At 38.5% G+C, this 20,900-nt stretch overlaps 1 long non-coding RNA gene across 6 annotated transcripts in view; it reads left to right on the forward strand.

Moving 5' to 3' along the window:
• Positions 1-20,900, forward strand: part of LOC107768104 (uncharacterized) — a 58,339-nt gene that overhangs the window by 26,707 nt on the left and 10,732 nt on the right. Inside the window, exon 4 of one of the 6 annotated variants that reach the window (XR_012707540.1) lies at positions 11,403-12,536. The exons of the other annotated variants lie outside the window; for them this stretch is intronic. This is a non-coding gene — a long non-coding RNA (uncharacterized LOC107768104). Of the gene's footprint in view, positions 1-11,402; positions 12,537-20,900 lie in introns of those variants that run through there. 6 annotated transcript variants of the gene reach the window in all.

The raw sequence follows: 20,900 nt of genomic DNA on the forward strand, positions 1-20,900 counted from the left end.
AAGTATGAGAAATGGTGCATCTCGGGATCGAACAATGAATTCTTCCGTAGGGAACCATTCGACCATCCACTGTACCTGGTCTTCTTTTAGATTCTCAAATAGCTCCACCCATCTTCCAGCGTCCTCTGGCTGAGCGAACATGTTAGGCATATAATTCATACGCCTTGGCTAGTGGAAGGCAATGTGATCATCCCAGTCTCTGCGTAAGATCTCTTGTCGGTATTCTCCTTTCTGGAGGTGCTCCATGAGCCAGAGTTGAAGTAATAAATTGCATCCCTCAAAATAACTAGCCTTTCGCGGACAGTTGTCCAGAGCCCGGTGTATCTCATCAACAATCATGGGCACTATGCTGAAAGGTTGTCCGTCGATTCCTTCCATCAGAGTCTTGGTTACCATGGCCAATCTGGTGTGGATCCTAGCCTTCTTCATAGGGAACACTATCATCCCTAGGAAACAAAACATAAATACGAAGACCCTTCTGTGAATATGCCCCAGTGAGGTGAGGGCAAATTCATCTGAGTAGGTGCGGTATGACTTGCTATGGCCGTACCTCTCATACAGATAGTCGAATGGGATGTAGGAGTCTTTCAAACAGGTCAAGTCTGGGTTCTTCTTCAGTCCCATCTTCTTAAGGAAACCCCTACCCTTGCGATTCTCTGGCATAAGCAAACCGGGAGTCTCCCAAGGAATACCAGCTAAGCCTCCTATTTCTTTGAGCAAAGGAGTCATTTCAAGGTTCCCAAAGCGGAATACGGACCTGTCACTATCCCAGAATAGAGTTGCAGCCTCTATGATTTTGTTGTCAGGCTGGATTTATAGAAGAGAAGGCATATTCCCTAAGTATTTGTGGACGAGTGTCTGATCACTGGAGTGAAGATCTTCCCACCAATTCAACAGCCTTGGATGAATGTTGGTTACCATGCCAAATCTGGGGACTTCGTGCCTCATTTTCTGCAAAACAGAGTGTTAGACCCTTACCCCGCCAAACTCGACTATTTAAACCAATAATTAGCATAAAAAGCATTTAGTTCTCCAAATAAATGCACAGAACATGTAGGTGTCCGTTTGGGTTTCAGGGAAACCCGATGGACTTTGGACAAGGCTATCTTAATGAGTCATTATGAGGACAACATAACTGACTCGGCTAGGTTTGACCATGATGCATGCACAGTTAGACAGAGTAAGGTTTCTATTGGGTATTAGACAGGTACCCTTGAGCGGAAAACTCAAGAGGGAAAGGCACGGAACCGTCGACTGCACCGCTGATCGACTGATTTTACCGCAAATACGCCTTTGCCGAATTTAAAGGGTGATAATATTGGAAGAGCGCAACCACTCATTATAAGCGTTGCTATGGTGTTTGTTTGGCACGAGTGGGATATGATGTTGAAGATGTAGTTTACAAGAATGAAACAAATTGACATGTATTTTCACGTTCATAAGATAAATAATTACAATAATTGTAGTAATTACAACAGCATTGAAATAAAGCAATAAAGGAAAGCAGTTAAAGGAAAGAAAAGACATGAAGAGCCAAGTCAGTTTCGTAGTGAAAGAATAAAAGACAGTAAATAAAGCAATTAATGAGATAGTAAAGTCACAAGAAACATGCAATGGTAAAAGCCTAAAGAAAATCCCCAGCAGAGTCGCCATGCTGTCGACGCCCCCTTTTCCTCTAACCGTGGGGTCAGAAATCGGGTATACGACATTGGGAGGACAACTCTATTCCCTTTCAAGAATTGGGTTTGGAAGTTGAAGAGTCTCCACCTAATGATTATAGTGCATTAGGACACTTTAAGAAGGGCTTGAGATGAAGAGACCAGAGATTAGGGTAAGGGCTAGAAATTATCCCGAGGGGAAGGTGTTAGGCACCCCTCAAGATCCACTAGTGTGGTTCCCGGCCATATTGCAATTGTGACTTTACAAGTAAACAATCAAGGCTCAAATAAGGATTCGCACATAAGATTGCGACCAAGTTGAAAATTTTCAAAGATAAGTAGAGAAGGCAGAAATTCATGAAAAAGAGATTTGAACAGTTTTACAAGAAGAGATGAAAGCAAGTAAAGGGAGAGGAGTCCTAAGTTTATATATAATATGGATCACTTCAATGCAATACCCAGCGATCACTCCTCAGAAGAGGGGTCGCACGTGATATTAGCGCATCGGTCATCATATCCATATCTACCCTTCCCACCCCGTTAAGGTGTTAAGGCGCAAAATGGTATCGTTATTTATTGCATGCTATTACCCATACCAACCTATCAGTCCCGAGGTATCAGGACTTCTAATCCTAAAGGGGAAGGAAAGGGATATAGGCATATATGCGGTTCAAAGGTTAAAATTCTAATTGCGACATACAAAACAAGTAACAAATATAAGGATGAACAAAACAAATAGGTAAGGCTCAAGTAAACCCCTTAACCAAACAAACACTTAGTTTAGCATGTCTTAGCATATACTGATTTGGTCTTAAGTTAAAAAAATTAAGCGGCGAGCGGACTAGTTCAACACATACATTTAGACAGAAAGTCTACATTAGGCAACTCGGATCCGATTGTCAGAGATTAAGGTATTTCAAGCGAGTGATTTAAAAGGTACTGGTTTAAGGAAAAAGTAGTCCAATGCATAGGAGTTTTGAAAAGAAAGTATGGACCGCAGTAAAAATAAAACACAGAAATGGTTGTGAAAGAGTTTCAGAGATAGAAATATCTAAGAAAAGGGTAAGTTGCAACTGTTTTAAAAGACAATTTCAGGGTCTGAGTAAAACATTTAGACTGAATGTTTAGAAAGAAACTGTTTCAGAAAAAAGATGCCGACTTGAGGGATTTAAAAGCATAATGAGTCAAGAAAGTTTTTGTCAAAGAATTAAGACTTCTGAAATCGTTGTTGTATTAAGACGTTAAGGACCAGTTAATAGATTATTATTACTTTAAGCGAATCAGACGAGTTTGATGCTGATCCTATAGGCATGATATCTATTTTGATTTTCTAAAACCTGTTATTGAACTTGTAAAAGATGATTGGGTTAATTAACCCTACAGTTTGCCTAATGCATATGCATTCCTTATATGCATGATCTCTATATGCATTGATTACATGAACGTTAAGTCCTATAGGCATGATTTCTATGTGATTTGTAACACAATGAAGCGTTAACCCTATAGGCATGGTCTCTAGGTGATGTGGAACCAGAAATATTGAACAGCCCTATAGGCAGGATTTCTAAAAAATTACAATCCTAAAGCATGGTTTCTACCCCTGCTGATGCAAGAATGTAAAACCCCTCCCACACCCTTTTACTATATTCCCCAAATCCTTTATACAAATTATTACAGACCAAAAGAAAGAAAATAAATACATTAAAAACTAACAGCTAGATCCGAGCAGCCTAATTCAATCTTAATGCCCAACAACATGTGATTAACCAATTCCGAATTTCCAAAGCCTTCTCTTTATCCAAAGTGTTTCAAAGTTCCAAAGAATCTCAAGGATTCCCGGCATTGCTTACACTCAGGATACCATTTAGAATTAGAATAGTGCAGTGCAGAACTGCCAGCCCTCAGGCATCCAAGTTTAGTGGGAGCTCAAGGGTCCCAAAGCATGGTTTACCAGAGAGGGGCAGAACTTAGAACTAGGAATGAGTGCAAAGTGAAAGAGGGATTGGGGAACCATAGCAAAGGGTGGTCATGCCCAGCCATGGGTATAGACTGGCATACCCCTGACCAATTGTTTGGTCCAAACAAATTAAGATCAGACTTTAGAAGTCAGACTTGAGTTTGGATGGTGATTAGAACACCACCAGACTTGAGTCAAGGCTCAGCACATAAAGGGGGAAGAAGGGAGTGGGAATTGATTTGAGTAAGGGTTCAAGAACCTAGTTCAAAGTCATGGGCAGCAATAACAGGGTGCTGCCATGACTCAGAATTGTACTCTCACACAAAAGGGGGTCAGAGGGAAGGGACTCACCTAGAAAAGCATTTACAGAAACACAAGGAAAGAAAGAAAGCATAATAGGCTAAGGGTGCGGAAACATAAGGAAGGAGAGCATAACAGACTAGGATGTAGATGCATAGTGCAAGAAAGCACAACAGGCTAGGAGTAAAATAAACACATAGTAGAGAGGGTATTAATTAACTAGAGTGACATACCAGTTGCAAGTTTTAGAACAGCAGAACAACAAAAGTAAATAAAACAGCCAGAAGTCAGCAGGATCAAAATCCAAATTCCTCCGCAAGTACTTGAAAGTTCAAAAGGAACTCAAGAATGTTTCAGACAGTAAAAGAGAAGAGGAGCAGAGTGCTCAGTATTAGAGGTAGAGTAGTAGTAGAGAGAGTTTTTTTTTTGAAATTGGATAGTGTTCAATTGTGGAAAAAAAGTGCTCGAAGTGTGTTTGAATTCTGAAGTGTTTTTTTTTGTGTGTGTTAAGAGAGGAGCAGGTATTTATACTTTGAAATCAGGGTAAGCAAGGCAAGAAAATAATCATGTATCAATTAAAATCAATCAATAGCAGAGATTCCTTTATTTAAGGAGTCCAAATTTGAACGGTAAAAGGCAGAAATTATTTAAGGAAAGGGGATCAAGTAACACATTGTGCATAGCATACAAATAAGGCTAAATACATAGGGGAGGATTTGAAACACACAGTTAAATAAATAAGGCAAGGAGTAAATTAATTAGTACATAGTAAATCAGGGAATCAGAGATTCAAAATCACTAATGAACCGAGTCAGAAAATAGGGGAATCGAAAGGTTAGAGAGGGTCTTCAAATTAAACAAGGAATGAATCAATTAGGCTTACACAAGGAAGTCTGAAATTAGTCCCAAAATCAGAGGTTATTCTGAGTGGGAAATTCTACCTATAAAGAGTGCATAAGCTTTAAACATGCGAGGCTGGATTTCAATCAAAAATTAGTGAGTAGTGGACTATAGGCAAGAGGGAATATCAGAGAGCATGCAGAAGGTCAGGCAAAGATGAAACAACTTCAGGAACTCAGAAATTAGGGATTTGAAACCAAACAAGTTCAGAGATGGGAAGCAAACAAGTCACGTAACAAGTAGCCTCAAGAACTCGAATGAAACCCCTAAATTCTTGGGTTTTTACCATTAATCGAGTGTAGAGACGAAAGCAAGTAAATCAGGAAGGAATAACAACAAAATAAGTTCAGAAAACCCAAAGGAACTTAAGACCTTACACATTTCATGAAAACATAATAAAAGAACAAGATACAATAAAAGAAATCATAAGGAAACGGTAGAAGAAAGTATAGTCGAAGAAAAACACGCAAGAATCACAGTAGAACAAATACAGTAAAAACACATGAGAGTCACAGTAGAGCAAGTAAAGCTAAAAAAACCTTAAGTCGAAGAAGATGAATGGTTTTGAAAGCAAAGTTTTGAAAGAAACTTCGAGAAATCGTTTGAAAACCTTAAAATAAACATAGATCTAGAATAGATCTAGAATAGATCTAGAGAAACTAGGAGAACCTTGAAAGGCTAGGGTTTCAGAAGAACCCTAGAGGCGAGAAAGGCCTGGAAAAGGTCTGATCTGAGTTGGATGAGTCAGAGATAGGATCAGGACATGCCGGAGCAAAGCCGGAGATGGCCGTGAAACTTGAATCGGCGGAGATCTGAGCGAAAACCTTCAAGGTCAGACCTCGATTCTTCAAGCAGCAAGTGTACAAGAGCACATGGAGGTGAGTACAGGTCACCCAGGTCTTGGGATGCCATGGGTTCCGGTGAAACAGGGTAGAAACCGGTGGGGAAAATTAGGGTTTCGGAGAAGGCTAGAGAGAGTTTGAGAGGACGAGGGTTTAGAGGCGACGTATCTGATAGAAGTGATTTAGGGTTAGGGTGTAAGTGGGAATTAAAAAGGAAAGAACTGATCGTGGTCGTTGATCAGAATGATCAACGGCCTGGATTAAAAGGGGAGGCCGGGCGGGTTAGGTTAGTTGGGTCAGGGGCGGGCTAAATTGAAATTGGATCGTTTGATTTGGGGATTGAAATTGGGGTGCAATTTGGGTTGTAATTGAAATGCAACTGGGGCTAGGTTTTAAATAGCCACTTTTCCCCTTTCTATTTTATAAAAATAGTAATAACGATTTTAAAAGCAAATTAAAAATACTAGGTAGGCAAATATTATATGAATATTAATTTAAAAATATTGGAGAAAATTTTATTGTTATAAAATGCTATTAATTACAAAATAGGCTATAATTGCAATTATATGCAATTTAGCTTTAAAAATGCCAAATAAATTGGTAAAAATATGCAAAAATCACCTTAATTATATTTTGGTGTAAATATGAGAATGAAATAAGTTATTCATCAATAATGATAATTTTGGGAATGATTTTGGATTTTTGTGGTATTAAAATAGGCAGTAAATTGGTTTAAAAATCACAAAAATACCAAAACTCTTGGGTGTGCTTATATATGCATATATATGCTATTTTGAAAATATTTTTGGTATAAAATACATAGGGAAAAATTGGGTATCAACAGTCATCGTGAAGTTCACTTGAGCACCATTCATTGTCTTGCTCGCATAGTATGCCGGATGAAATATTTTGTTCACTCATTGACCCAAAACTGCCCCAACCACAACATCGCTAGCATCACACATGAGTTCAAAGGGAAAGCTCCAATTAGGTGCGGTAATGATAGGAGTTGTGATCAACTTATGCTTGAGAAGTTCAAAGGCGTGCATACACTTGTCATCAAACACGAACTTAGCATCTTTTTCCAACAACTTGCACAAGGGGTTCACTACCTTCGAAAAGTCTTTGATGAATCTCCGATAGAACCCCGCATGCCCAAGAAAACTTCGAACTCCCTGAATGGATGTAGGGGGAAGGAGCCTTGAAATTACATCTATCTTTGCTTTGTCCACCTCACTGTCATGCTTCGAAATTTCATGCCCGAGAATGATTCCTTTTTCCAACATAAAGTGGTATTTCTCCCAATTGAGGACAAGATTGGTTTCTTCACAACGGGCCAACACCCTATCAAGATTCTTCAAACATTCATCAAATGAGTCCCCCACAACACTAAAATCATCCATGAACACCTCCAAAATGTCTTCCACCATATTAGTGAAAATGGCCATCATACACCGCTGAAATGTAGCTGGTACATTACACAACCCAAAAGGCATCCTAGAGAAAGCAAATGTGCCATACAGACAAGTGAATGTGGTCTTTTCCTGATCTTCCGGAGCAATCAAGATTTGGTTGTACCCAGAATACCCATCCAAGAAGAAATAGAAGGCACACCCAGAAAGTCGGTCTAGCATCTGATCCAGAAATGGCAAAGGAAAGTGATCCTTGCGGGTCACTTTATTCAACTTGCGGTAGTCCATGCATACCCTCCAACCGGTGATGGTTCTTGTCGGAATCAACTCATTTTTGGAATATGTCACCACAATCATGCCACCCTTCTTCGGTACACATTGCACCAGCGAAGTCCAAGAGCTATCAGAGATGGGGTACACAACCCTGACATCCAACCACTTGATCACCTCCTTTTTCACAACCTCTTGCATTGCCTCGTTTAGCCTCCTTTGGTGCTCCAAGGATGGCTTTGCATCATCTTCCAGAATAATCTTGTGCATATAGAATACTGGGCTTATTCCCCGAATATCAGCTAAAGTCCATCCAATTGTTTTTTTCCGCTTTTGAAGTACCGCCAATGTGGCCTCAACCTGCATGTTAGTAAGGTAATAAGAAAGAATAACTGGAAAAGTAGAATTTGAGCCTAAGAACTCACACCTGAGGTGTGGAGGAAGTGGATTCAACTCCAACACCGGAGGCTCCTCAATTGAAGGTTTGGTTGGTGGAGTCTTTTTTTTCTCGAGATCCAAAGACAATTTCCTAGGCTCATAAGAATAAGAGCCAATTCTATGTAAAGCATTCATGCACTCCACGCGGCTTGCATCCTTATTGACATCAAGATTCAACAAAACGACCTCCAATGGGTCCTCCACATTGATCATGGCTCTGGTGTCTGTTGCGACCAAAACACTCACGTAAGTGTACGCGGTCGACAAGTAATATAGTAGTAAGTAAAGTATCGTTCCCATGAGGAATTGTGATCAACTTATCGACTGATGTAGACTCAAACAATTATCAATTCAAGCTAAATTATTACAAAATATTTAAAGAACCAATTTACAACTTACTTAATAATTGCACAATAATTCAACACAAAATTACTACACCAATTGCACAATATGTTTATAACAATTTGGATAAATATATTCCCGGGTCATGGACTTGCTAGAAATTATGCTACTATTTTAGCTTAAAATAGATTTATTGAATTATCCGGGTTATTGATTATAGGGTTAATAATATTCATAAGAATCTTTCGAGTTCTTATGCATCTATTCAAGTTAAACTAATACCTATATGTCTATGGTATTAATATTAGCAAGAATGCATTTACAACTCCTATTTTTCAACCAAACAAGGCGATTAAGTATATGTCTATCTTAATTGCGAATTCTTCACCCGATGCCCGAGATTCAAAACTTGTTCTATTTGATTCTATATGCAACAAAGAATTTCCTTTTTCAAGTTTAATTCAAGATTCGTAAATCATATTTCACTGTTAGCTATGCAGTAAAATAATTAGAAGCAGAATCAAATAAACAACCCATAACAATAAATTCAATATCTTCAATCTAAGCTTCAAATAACATAATTATCTAACATCCATGACCCAAGAATACTAGAGTTTTTAGCTACTCATAATCATACAAAAATCAACAATAAATGTTTTAAACATAATATTAACAAGCAACAAGAAGAAAGTTTGAAAGAACTCTTTAAACTCTTGATCCAAAATGATGTTTGTCCTTCTCTTTCTTAGCTCCAAACTTGATCTTCAATGGCATTTCTCTCAAGGATGAATAGTATTTTTGCACTTACTCCCCTCCAAATCTGATTATCATCCATAATGGAACTTTTACTTAAGGTAGTTTAGTGGATTACTCCCAAAATTGACCAATTTACCCCTCAATAATTGCTTTTCCGGACAGGACTGGCGCGGGAGCGCATGACCAGCGCACATCCCGCGCATATCGAGTTTCTTTCTGTCCAAATCACTGAACTAGCACGGGAGCGCATGACCAGCGCATGACCTGCGCTAGTGGGGTTTTCTCTTGTTAAGATGTTGCTGCTCAACTTTTTGTTATTTGACTCCATTTTTTACTTGATTACCATCATAAATCCTCATTTGTTTATTGAACTCCTGTGAGACATTAAAGTCATGATTAGAGCCAATTTTTGCATTATTTGAATATTTACAATAGTAAACCATCCTTAAGTTGAGCTAAAACATAGGCTATATTAAACAATTTAGCCTATTATCAACACCCCACACTTAGCTTATTGCTAGTCCTCGAGCAATCCACTATATTCTTTTTAGAGAATTCTTCACTCAACCATTTCCCCTCACGCATTACACCTAGAACATTGTACATACTTAACACCTAGCAGTGAACAATCCTAGCCTTAAAGTTGTCTCTCAAGTGCTATGCAATATTCAAACTTCCTCAACTTACTCTTCACAGAAGTCAAGATTTGCTTTTCTGTCACAAGTCATATGCCCTCACCATCATGCCAACAAGAAATATTTGGTAATTACTCTGCACATTCAAGTCATATACTTATAATAATCAATTAAAGCACTCACTCTCACAATAGAAGTCACATGCATGCAATGGGTACCATAAGCTTGCCCGTAATATAAATCTCTACTAATTTAGGCTAGCTCGACTCAAAATCAATTAGGACTTTTTCATGGTTGTAATGTGGGCTAAGGGACGGGTAGGATGTATTTAGGAATAGTGACTCAACCCCTAAGCACTTTAACACATCACACGAGCAATTTTCAGCGCAAATTCTTCAACCCATTTCTCATTCATACACAATATCATCCCACAAATACGCCCTTCTTCTTTAAGCACTCTATTAATTCATTCCCACTAGCTAGAGCAAAACACAATGTAATCATCTCTTTTTTTTTCTTGTCACTCAATTTCTGCTAGTGGTGTATTCGTTTACAACATAAGTGCACCTTTCATCCTTTTATTGGTTCCACTCAAAAGCCATCCCACACTTATTTCCTTCTTACTTCTTTTAGCACTCTTCTCACAATTAAAGTGCTTTAAGAGATAAAAGGATCAAAACAATGTCAATTAAGAACAAAAGGGTATAGGCTTGTAATGCGGGTGCCAAACAAAAAGTCTGAAGGCTCAAAAGGGTTAACTAGGGACAAATTTTATTTTTTAATAAGCAATTAAGCTCAAAAAGGTCAAAGAAAGCCTAACATCATTTTTCAAACCGAGCATCACCTCAAATTTCGCTTCAACTCACATACCGAGCAAGTTCTAGACACAAGTACAATACATGGACTACACAAATACTCACCACACATGGCATATGACTCATTCCAGATCAGCTCATCAAGACACTCCATTACGAGCATTCAATTCAGTACAAACATACAAATTAAGGCACTTTCAGTGAGATTCAACAATTAAGACTAAGTGCGTTACACTCTAGAGTCTAATGTGTTTAGGTGCGTCAACGCTATGAGTTCTCTTCTATAGCTTGCATCCCTTTATTTAATATACAAATCAAAAAAAATGAAAACAAAAATTTAAAACTACATATGCCCGGTTCAAAATAAACCCTTGGAAAAGAACCGTGGCTTAAAGAAAAATCAAGGGGGATTTGTTATACTACCTAAAAATACAAAATAAAAACAAAAATCTTTTTGTTGTTTTCTATAACTCAGTCCCTCAAGAACTCCTATCTAAAAGAATCCGTCATCGGGCCGCGCCAATATAGCTACTAAAAAAAATGTTTAAGAACAGACAACAATTACTCCAACAGTACTAAATCACCAAAACATTTAAAAACAAAAGTGAAATAGTTACGCAATCCCAAAACATTATATATTGTACCACACCACCAAAACATTCCAACAATCCAAAATAATTGAAACAACCTAAAAAAATCCATAATAATTACTACCATCCATTCATTTAAGAACATTTAAACATATGTTTAAGGGAATCTTCCACCCTACACTTAAAGCGAGACATGTCCCCATGTCTTTCATTATAAACAAGAGATTAAGCAAAGATACTTCCCCGAGGAGTCACTCCTTGTCGGAGACAGAACCGGTATCCACATTGCATGCCCGACCAATTGCACGAAGCCAACCCAAGAGCCGGCTTTCCGTTTTCTTCTGCTAAACTTGCATTTCATCAACACGTCTCCCCAGAACTGTCACTGATGTTTTAATTTCAGTGATTTCCTGCTCCATGTGGTCTATCCTTTGTCCCCGGCTAGCCCTAGATGGTCCTGCTACATCAAAAGTTTGTGGTTGTGCAGGTGGTGCATCTTCTCCCATCTCCACATCGTCAGCTCCTTCTTGTTGGTCCTCTCCTTCCTCATCATCACTGTCATCAGAATCAGGAGCAACCAATTCAGCTGGATGTATAACTTCCTTACCTGTGGTGACCGTTTTAGCCGTGAAAGGATTGACTTTAGCTAGTCGTCCATCTGCAACAAGATTGTTTGGTACATTGGCTCGAAGGCACAGTAGGGTGACAAGAGATGGGTAATACAACCCATAGCGTTGAATTCTAACCCTCTGGAACATTTCTTTATGTATCAACAATGGCACATCAAACCATGCCCTATTCATGAAACACCATATTAAGCAAGCTCGAGGGATGTTTACTTCAGACAAATTCTTGGAAGGCAAGAGACGACTGTTGATGAAGTACAACCAACATTTGGCCTCGAACTTCAGGGCATTAGCGTGGAACTTGTTCCCATATTTATACCATTGGATATCTGCATCCGGGCGACAAATTATGTCGGTGAACGTGGACCATGGTATTAGCTTGTTGTTATATGCCTAGAACATATCCATGTAATCTTCCTCCACTGGGGTAGCCTATACATATCCCGAATTGTTTATATAGATGCATTGACTTGTCACTTTCGGACTGTAACATTGTAGTTATCATGTTCTGGAAGGTTGGCATAATATTCCCTCACTAGCATTACATTCGCCGCAATTGGCTCCTCGAAGAATATGTCAAGCCCACGCCTCCTCAACTCGTTTGCTATGTTGGGACAATTAATAGCCAAAGCATTTGCATCCATTGCTTGTTCAGGCACTATTGTTTTCTCCTCCTTTTTGTTAAATCTGTCATGTGCCGTGGCTAACAAAAACTTTTGACTGTTGAATGGCCTAGTATCAACTGATTTTCTGGGCCGTCCACCAACATTTGCTGTAGCTGGGCGTTTACGAGGGGCCATGGTACCTGCAAGTAGTTTAGAGTTAGCCCTATTCACTTGGGTAACCAAACCGGGCTACTTAGACTTCACCACATAGTTGGTCACATCACTTCCTCCAAAGAGGCATTTTTTCAAACACATTGTGAGCATGTTGAGTTTCAAACTTTTTCCAACCCTATGTCACAATGTATTCACCATCAACCAACCCAATTACTACTTTACACCACTATATTCCTAATTTTTCACTTCCTCAACCCAACCAAATATCAAACATATGTTTAAATCTTCTATAATTGCTACATTCTAATGTTAAATAAGAAATAATTTAAGAAACTATCCTAAAAATATACAATCTTGACAACCACATAATAATGTTACATAATAAAACTAAACAAGGAAAAAATGAAGACATTATACTAAATATATGCAAAGAAATTGAAAATCGAACAAAAAATAGAAAATTAAAACTATGTTCACCATAAAAATGAAATTAATCTGAAAATAAAAAAAAATTAACTAATAAGCAGAAGATGAAGAAGACATACCTTAGAGGAGATGGGGTATGGGGTGAATGAAGAGGTGGGGAGATTTGATGAAGAAGAAGAAAAAGATTAGGGTTTTGTTGGGAGAGTTGGGAAGAAGAAGAATGGGGGTGTTATTAAGTTAAAGAAGTAAAAAAGAAAACTTAAAACGGAGTTACCTGTGACTAGTGCGGGTCGTGCGCTGGTTATGCGCTCCCGTGCTAATCACTGAAGGTCAGGGCAGACGGAAACCCGATTAGCGCGGGCTATACGCTGGTTATGCGCTCCCGCGCTAATCACTGAACGTTTCTCCTGTTTTTTTTTTAACATATAGCCTCTCAAGAAGGCCAAGTTATAAATTCTCATTTACAAACTATATTTACAATACATTTGTGGGTTGCCTCCCACACAGCACCTGATTTAATGTCGCGGCACGACACCATATTGCATTATACATCAATTAAATCTACTAAGGTTTTGTGACGTTGAATGTCACCACCCCAATAGTGTTTAATTCGTTGCCCATTTACCAAGAACGTGCCTGTTGAATTAATGTTTCGCAATTCAACTGTTCCATGAGGAGTTACACTTACTACAACAAAAGGGCCTGCCCAACGGGACTTAAGCTTTCCAAGAAAAAGCTTTAGCCTTGAGTTGAACAAGAGAACTTCTTGACCCGGCTCAAACTCACGATGTTGTATGTGTTTGTCGTGACACTTCTTGGTCTTTTCTTTATATAACTTGGCATTTTCATAAGCATGCAACCGAAACTCATCAAGTTCATTGAGTTGTAGCAGTCTTTTTTCTCCAGCTAAGTCCATATTTATATTTAGCTTTTTGATAGCCCAATAAGCTTTATGTTCTATCTCAACAGGCAAATGACATGCTTTTTTATAAACCAGCCTGTATGGAGAAGTACCTATTGGAGTCTTGTATGCAGTTCGGTAAGCCCACAATGCATCTTCTAACTTACCGGACCAGTCTTTCCTATTTGCGCTCACAGTTTTCTCCAAAATCTATTTTACCTCCCTGTTTGACACTTCAACTTGACCACTCGTTTGAGGGTGATATGCAGTAGCAACCTTGTGTCTTACACCATATTTTGCTAGAACATTTTTCAACAATTTGTTGTAAAAGTGTGTTCCTCCATCACTTATCAACACCCTTGGAGTTCCAAAGCGTGTGAAAATGTGCTTCTTCACAAAACTTCCACTACCTTCGCATCATTAGTAGGAAGAGCAATGGCCTCAACCCACTTAGACACATAATCCACTGCAACCAAAATATATCTGTGCCCATTAGAATACGGAAATAGTCCCATGAAATCTATTCCCCAGACATCAAAGAGTTCTACTGCCAAAATATTTTGTAAAGGCATCTCGTGCTTCTTCGTGATCGTTCCGGTTCTTTGGCACCTGCCACAATTTTTAACAAAAGCTATCTTTAAATAATTTTGGCCAGTAAAAACCTGATTGCAAAACCTTTTGTGCAGTTTTGTCTCCACCATGATGACCTTCATAAAGAGAAGAATGACAGTCATGCAATATTGCATTCATCTCCTCCTCAGGGACACACCTTCTTACCAATTGATCTGCTCATTGCTTGTATAGAAAAGGCTCGTCCCACATGTAAAATCTCACATCATGTAAGAACCTTCTTCTATGGTCAGCTGTGAATTCTGGTGGAGTCACCCCACTTGCAATAAAATTCACATAATCAGCATACCACCGGGTTTCATCCGAAGTGATGGCTAGCAAATGTTCGTCAGAGAATGTTTCTTTGATTGATTCTCCTTCAGTGACATGGCCTCTATTTTCCAGCCTGGATAAATGATCTGCAACCTGATTCTCTGTTCCCTTTTGATCTCGAATCTCCAAATCAAATTCCTGCAAAAGAAGAACTCATCGAATTAACCTTGGCTTGGCATCTTTCTTTGCAAATAAATACCTTATAGCTGAGTGATCTGTGTAAACTATGACTTTGGTCCCCACTAGATAGGATCTAAACTTATCAAATGCACATACTACTGCGAGCTACTCTTTTTCAGTAACAGTGTAATTCATTTGAGATGGATTAAGAGTTCTACTCGCATAGTGAATGGAACAAAATATTTTCTCTTTCCACTGCCCCAAAACAGCTCCAATGGCTATATCACTTGCATCATACATCAATTCAAATGGAAGTTTCCAATCTGGAGAAATGATAATCGGTGCAGTAACTAATCTTCGTTTCAGCTCATCAAATGCTTTCAGACAAGCATCATCAAACTTGAAAAATGTATCTTTCTCAAGAAGCCTGCACAAAGGAGATGAGATTTTTGAAAAATCCTTGATGAAACGACGGTAAAAACCCGCATGGCCTAAGAAACTGCGAATGCCTCTAACTGATATCGATGGAGGTAATTTTTTAATTGCTTCCACCTTTGCTTTATCCACCTGCAATCCATTCTTGGACACTTTATGCCCTAGGACTATGCCTTCTCGTACCATGAAATGGCATTTTTCCCAATTTAGTACCAAATTTATTTCTTCACACCTAGCAAGGACCTTATCAAGATTCATTAAACATTCATCAAAAGAACATCCAAATACAGAAAAATCATCCATAAATACTTCCACAAATCTTTCAACCATATCAGTGAAAATAGCCATCATACACTTTTGAAAAGTCGCAGGTGCATTGTAAAGACCAAATGGCATTCTTTTAAATGCATTTGTCCCATACTGACATGTAAATGTGGTCTTTTCTTGGTCTTCTGGGGATATAACAATTTGATTATATCCCGAGTAGCCATCCAAAAAACAGTAGTATTCCTGCCCGGCTAATCTATCAAGCATTTGGTCAATAAAGGGAAGGGGAAAATGGTCTTTTCGGGTGGCATTATTCAATTTTCTATAATCTATGCAAATCCTCCACCCAGTAACAGTTCTAATGGGAATCAAATCATTATTTTCATTTGTCACTACGGTCATTCCTCCTTTCTTTGGAACACATTGGACTGGACTTACCCATTTGCTATCAGATATTGGAAATACAATACCTGCATCAAGCCATTTAATCACTTCTTTTCTTACCACCTCTTTCATGTTCGAATTTAGGCGGCGTTGTTGTTCTATGCTTGGATGATGCCCTTCCTCCATGAGAATTTTATGCATGCAAAAGGCTGGACTAATACCTCTTATGTCAGACATTGTCCACCCAATTGCTCTTTTATGCTCACGTAGTACTCTTAACAATTTCTCCTCCTGCAATTCAGACAAGTCAGCAGAAATAATAACAGGTAACGTTTCAGAACTACCCAAATAAGCATAATGAAGGTGAGAAGGTAAAGGCTTTAATTCCAATTTGGGAGCTTCTTCAACTGAGGGCTTCAGAGGAGGACCATCTGGCCTGTTCAAAGGTTCAAAGGGATTTAAACCTTTTATATATTCACATGTTGCATTCAAAGTATGTTTCATCTCCTCAACCTCATCATCAATCTCCAAACTTTCAAACAACAAAATTGCTTTTTCTAAAGAATCCTGCAAATATACACTTGGGGTAATAAGTTGTTCATCAATCTCCATGACATATATCATAGACAATTCTTCATACTGCCTAGGAAGTTGAATTGCTTTATATACATTAAAAACAACTTCCTCATTGTCAAATCTCATGATCATTTTTCCTTCTCTTACTTTAATTATAGCATCACCTATAGCCAAGAGAGGTCTTCCCAATATAATAGGAACTTTTTCATCGGCTTGAAAATCCAAGATAATGAAATCAGCCGGGAAAATAAATTTCCCAATTTTCAGTAGCACAACTTCTATCACCCTTTCCGAGTAAGGTATGGACCTGTCTGCTAGTTGCAACATCACAGTGGTGGGTTTTGGAGCCCCCAAACCCAATTGTTTGTACAAAGACAATGGCATCAAATTTATGCTTGCTCCCAAATCACAAAGTGCATGGCCTACATCAACATTGCCTATTCTCACAGGGATAGTAAAGCTGCCAGGGTCCTTAAGCTTTTGAGGAAGCTTATTTTGGACCCTTGAAGTGCACTCTTCAGTAAGTGCAACTGTTTCAAATTCAGTCAATCTCCTCTTGTTAGCCACAATGTCTTTTATGTATTTGGCATATTTTGGAATATCACGAATCGCATCTACCAACGGAATATTCAATTGAATCTGACTCAACATAGAGAGAAATTTGTTGAACATGCGATCGTCATTCTTTTTCTGCAATCTTTGTGGGAAAGGTGGTGGTGGCCTTGGAACATTCATAGGTGCTGAAATTGTATCATCTTTCCTTACTTCCTGTGTTGCTTTGGGAATCAATTCACTCTCAGGTACAGGCTTGTCTTTTCTCTTCTTTGAAACTTCTTCTAATTCCCTTCCAATTCTAAGTGTAATTGCACTAACTTGCGGATTTTTCTCTGTATCACTTGGAAGAGCACCTGCAGGCCTAGTATTTTGATTTGCAGCTAGTTGTCCCAATTGTCTTTCAAGATTTCTAAAGTCCGTTCTGAGTTGTTGATTGTCTTGCAACAATTTTTTCAACAAATCATTTGTACTTTCTTCTGCTTGATGTGGCGGCCTTTGAGGTTGATTAAAATTTCCTTGGGGTCTAAATTGATTTTGATTGGGTTGATTCCCACCCCAAGAGAAATTAGGATGATTCCTCCAATTTGGGTTGTAAGTGTTCCCATATTGGGCTTGTTGATTCATCGGACCTCTGTTTTGTTGCCCAACATAGTAAATAGATTCAGGATTCACGGGGCACATGTCATTTGTGTGATTGTCACCACACATTTCACAACAAATTGACATTTGTTGAACTTGCTGCATTGGTTGTGATGGTCCCATTGTCATTTTGGTCATTTGATTTGCCAATTTTGCTAAATCTGCTCTCATGGCGGAAATGTCATCCAATTCAAGTAACCTTGCTTTCTGTTTCATTGCTCTCCTTGGTTCTCCTTCACCTTACCAATTATGATCATTAGCAGTAAAGTTATTCAACAGAAGTTGTATTTCACTGTATGGTTTTGCCATGCAACTACCTCCACAAGCTGAATCAAGATTCATTTTGGAAGTTTCGTCTAATCCATCAACAAAATTATGGCCCAATACTTCATCAGTTTGACAATGATGAGGACAATCCCGAAGTAGTTTCTTGTATCTTTCCCAAGCTTGGCGAAGAGTTTCACCATCCCGTTGTTGAAACCCAAGAATCTGACCCCGCAAAAACTTTGTCTTTTTGGTGGGGAAAAACTTGATTAGGAATTTCTTTGCTAAATCATCCCAATTGTGGATTGAATTAGCTGGCTCTTTTTGAAACCATTCTCTAGCATCCCCCAATAATGAAAAGGGAAATAAGGTCAGCCTGACATAATCCTTGGAAACATTTGGATAATTGTAAGTATCTGTTAGTTCCAAAAAAAATTGAATATGCCTTTGTGGGTCTTCATGAGATAGACCAACATATTGCCCAGTGGACTGTATCAGCTGCACTATGTACTGTTTAAGCTCAAAGTGACCGGTGATTTCAGGCTTCACAATGGCCTGAGTCATATTAGCAAGGTTTGGCCTTGCTGCTTCTATCACCGCACGTTCTTGATTACCTGCCATCACTGTTGGCTGTGGTTGAACTTGAATGTCCAACTCTCTTTCTATTCTATTTCTAGCTTCCCACTCCTTCCTTGTTCTATGAATTGTTCGTTCAATTTCAGGATCAAAAGGGAAGAGGTTGTTTGTGCTTCTACTCCTCCGCATTCAAGAGAAGAGCCTGCGCAACACAAATAAAGTAGATGGAAAATTTAGGTTTTTATTAACAGCTAATAAAATCTTAAAACAGTCAAGTAGCTAATTTCAATTCCCCGGCAACGGCGCCAAAAACTTTTTGCGACCAAAACACTCACGCAAGTGTACGCGATCGACAAGTAATATAGTAGTAAGTAAAGTATCGTTCCCACGAGGAATTGTGATCAACTTATCGACTGATGTAGACTCAAACAATTATCAATTCAAGCTAAATTATTACAAAATATTTAAAGAACCAATTTACAACTTACTTAATAATTGCACAATAATTCAACACAAAATTACTACACCAATTTCACAATATGTTTATAACAATTTGGATAAATATATTCCCGGGTCATGGACTTGCTAAAAATTATGCTACTATTTTAGCTTAAAATGGATTTATTGAATTATCCGGGTTATTGATTATAGGGTTAATAATATTCATAAGAATCTTTCGAGTTCTTATGCATTTATTCAAGTTAAACTAATACCTATATGTCTATGGTATTAATATTAGCAAGAATGCATTTACAACTCCTATTTTTCAACCAAACAAGGCGATTAAGTATATGTCTATCTTAATTGCGAATTCTTCACCCGATGCCCGAGATTCAAAACTTGTTCTATTTGATTCTATATGCAACCAAGAATTTCCTTTTTCAAGTTTAATTCAAGATTCGTAAATCATATTTCACTGTTAGCTACGCAGTAAAATAATTAGAAGCAGAATCAAATAAACAACTCATAACAATAAATTCAATATCTTCAATCTAAGCTTCAAATAACATAATTATCTAACATCCATGACCCAAGAATACTAGAGTTTTTAGCTACTCATAATCATACAAAAATCAACAATAAAAGTTTTAAACATAATATTAACAAGCAACAAGAAGAAAGTTTGAAAGAACTCTTTAAACTCTTGATCCAAAATGATGTTTGTCCTTCTCTTTCTTAGCTCCAAACTTGATCTTCAATGGCATTTCTCTCAAGGATGAATAGTATTTTTGCACTTACTCCCCTCCAAATCTGATTATCATCCATAATGGAACTTTTACTTTATGGTAGTTTAGTGGATTACTCCCAAATTGACCAATTTACCCCTCAATAATTGCTTTTCCGGACAGGACTAGCGCGGGAGCGCATGACCAGCGCACATCCCGCGCATATCGAGTTTCTTTCTGTCCAAATCACTGAACTAGCGCGGGAGCGCATGACCAGCGCATGACCCGCGCTAGTGGGGTTTTCTCTTGTTAAGATGTTGCTGCTTAACTTTTCGTCATTTGACTCCATTTTTCACTTGATTACCATCATAAATCCTCATTTGTTTATTGAACTCCTGTGAGACATTAAAGTCATGATTAGAGCCAATTTTTGCATTATTTGAACATTTACAATAGTAAACCATCCTTAAGTTGAGCTAAAACATAGGCTATATTAAACAATTTAGCCTATTATCAGTGTCATCAATTATTACTGCTATGACGAGGTCTACAAAAGAGCACACCTCGGTACTGTTGGGCTGCTTCATAGACTTGCACACATGAAAGACCACCTTTTCATCACCCACCCAGAAGGTGAGTTCCCCTGCTTCCACATCTACCAATACCTTCCCCGTAGCTAGGAAAGGTCTGCCCAATATGATAGGAACTTCGTAGTCCACCTCGCAGTCCAAGATCACAAAATCAACTAGCAAGATAAATTTGTCCACCCGGACAAGCACATCATCAATAATACCCAAGGGTCTCTTCATCAATCTATCCACCATTTGTAATCTCATGGAAGTCGGCCTAGGTTGCCCAATACTCAAAGTTTTGAAAACTGAGTAGGGCATCAAATTAATACTAGCTCCCAAATCACATAGAGCCTTGGCAAAATCTGCACTTCTAATGGTGCAAGGAATGGTGAAAGCACCAGGATCTTCAAGCTTCGAGGTCATTGAATGCACTATAGCACTAACTTAGTGAGTCATCTTTATAGTTTCACAATCCATAGAATGCTTCTTTGTGACCAAGTCTTTCATGAATTTTGCATAGCCAGACATTTGTTCAAGTGACTCCACCAAAGGCACATTAATAGATAAGCTCTTCATCATGTCAATGAACTTTTTGAACTGATTATCATTCTTTTGCTTTGCGAGCCCTTGAGGATAAGGTGGAGGTGGCCTTGGCAAATGTGCCTTGACTTTAGGCACAACCGGCTCCGGCATGTCAATTATGTGTTCCCTAGATGGGTTCACATCATTTTGAGTTTCCACCTCTACTTCTTGAATA

The sequence above is a fragment of the Nicotiana tabacum genome, chromosome 1 (genome assembly GCF_000715075.1).
Source record: "Nicotiana tabacum cultivar K326 chromosome 1, ASM71507v2, whole genome shotgun sequence".
Lineage (NCBI taxonomy): Eukaryota > Viridiplantae > Streptophyta > Magnoliopsida > Solanales > Solanaceae > Nicotiana > Nicotiana tabacum.